The sequence below is a fragment of the Arachis hypogaea genome, chromosome 6 (genome assembly GCF_003086295.3).
Source record: "Arachis hypogaea cultivar Tifrunner chromosome 6, arahy.Tifrunner.gnm2.J5K5, whole genome shotgun sequence".
NCBI classification, from domain to species: domain Eukaryota; kingdom Viridiplantae; phylum Streptophyta; class Magnoliopsida; order Fabales; family Fabaceae; genus Arachis; species Arachis hypogaea.
The window spans coordinates 92,435,701-92,437,988 of record NC_092041.1 but is presented as its reverse complement, the minus strand read 5'-3'; positions in this window follow the sequence as shown (position 1 = coordinate 92,437,988).

Genomic DNA, 2,288 nt, shown 5'->3' with positions numbered 1-2,288 from the left:
TTCTTTTATGAGGTCGTGTCTTTTCAAGTCTTTTCAAATGGTGATGCAGTTGCATGGTTTTAGAAATCTACTTTTTGGGTACGGTTACCAACACTCCCTCTCTTCCCTCCATAACTTCTCCACACACTCTTCGGTTTCTTCCCACTCACTTTACTGCTTCTCTTCCCTCAAAATATTGAATCTAACCAAATGAGGAAGAAAACCATTGAAAAAAGGGCTCCTCGTGAAAAGGTTTACAAGCTACCCACCAAACCTTTAACTCGCTCCCAAGACCGAACCTTCACGCCTTCACCCTCTCCTCCTACCTCTCCTCCTCGCTCTAGTCCCATGGCCCAAACCAAGACCACGCTAAGGATCCCTGTCTCAACCAAGCCGACGCCACCGCCAAAGGCCACACCTTCCAAGCCTGGCTCCTCAAAACCTGGTTCTGCAAAGCCATCCTCATCCAAAGGAAAGCGTCCGGCGACGGAAGAACCTGTCCCGAGCCACCACAACCCAGGACAAGGTTAGTTCCTGTGCGATCACAGAGAGGTAAAACTCGAGTTCCTCTCAAATCAGTTAGTGAACCTGACATTGGGCCGTTTGATCACAAAGCTCACTTTTTGACCTCTCATTCGAACTATAACCCTTATAGATTCAAATCTGCCATGAACAATGATTTTTATGAAGGGGTTATCCAGTATCGTACCCTATGTCCTTCATTTCTCGCTGATTTGCCATCTTTGAAAAGAAAAAGTTTTCCTTTTGTTGACAACTTAATTTTTCTGGACTGGAATCACCTTTTTTACATCAAAAAACCTGTTTATCCCTTGTTGCTCAAAGAGTTTTATGCAAACATGACTTATCATGAAGGCACTGCTCATTCGCATGTCAAGGGCCGAGATATCGTTTTAAACAATGAGACCATCAGTGATGCTTTGAAGTATACTGATGTTGGGCCTTGTGCCTACACGTCAGTTAAGTGGGATGAAGGAGTTGGTGTTTCTTACAATGATGCCCTGGCTAGTATTTGTGAACATGTCTCCTTAATAGATGGCATTACACCCACACACAAAGCCCTAAGATACGAACGTGCTCAGTTGCACCGAATGGTCAACCACATTATACTTCCCCAAAGTGGTTCATATCAAAGGGTTTCATACACTGACACTCTTGTTTTATATGCCATTCTCACCAAAACTGAAATTTCATTTGCATATTTGATGGTTAGATACATGTTTGATTCTGTTAGAAGTGAAAAGGACAAAGCTCTTCCTTATGGCATGTTTCTAACTTGTATTTTTGAGTATTTTGGTGTTGACTTGACCAATGAGAAATATGAAAATAGACATTCATATCTAAAGGGAGGTGGTTCAGTGAAACAGAACAAAGGACCCACTAGATCTGAAAGAGTTGTCCTAGATGATGAAGATGATGATTTTGTCCCCGAGGATTTTTCTGCTCCTTCCACTGAGGGAACATCCATCTCCACTGGAAAAAAAATCTAATATGCTAAATGTGGTTAAGGATGTTGCTCAAGAGTTTGTCTCCCAATCAAATCACTTGATTGCCATGAGCAAGGAACAAAAGAAACTAGCTAGCAAGCATGAGAACTTTCTGAAGAAATCGAGGGATAGGGTGGCTGTGCTCATGACCTTCATTGATAACCTTCAAAATGATGAAGACGTTGCCACTGATGTAGAAGAGGAAGCTGCTTCGGAGGGGAGTGGTTCTGATGCCTAGATTTTGTCTCATGAAAACTGTTGCTGCTGCTCTTTTTGTCTCATAAATTCTATTTATTTTACTACTGTTGAACTGTTTTATTTTGGATGAATGTAATAACTCTAAATACTGCTGCACTATTGATGGTTTAGTTAGGACTTTGAACTGTGATCTAACCTTTCTTGCAAGATTTGTTTTACTGTTTTTGTTGATCTTGCTAGTCATCCACCCTTGATGACAAAAGGGGGAGTAATAGTAGGATAAGCAATTTTTTTGGCATTGATGTAGCTATCAGTATTTCTTTTGAAATTTTTTGTCTAATTGCTGCACTAAAATTTGATTGTACATGCTGAATACTGATGCTGATGATATTAGCTTGATGATTGGGCTGATTATGTGATGTTGCTCATTTGATATTCCTTATACAAGATATAGTGTGCATAGCTCTTTATTGTGCTTTCTTTAAGTACAATGTGAAACAGGGACAAAGAGGAAAGCATAAATCCAGGGGGAGCTAATATTGAAAAGGAAAGGGGGAGTAACATAAAAGCAAATGACAAATATCAAAGGGAGTTTCCAAACCTTAC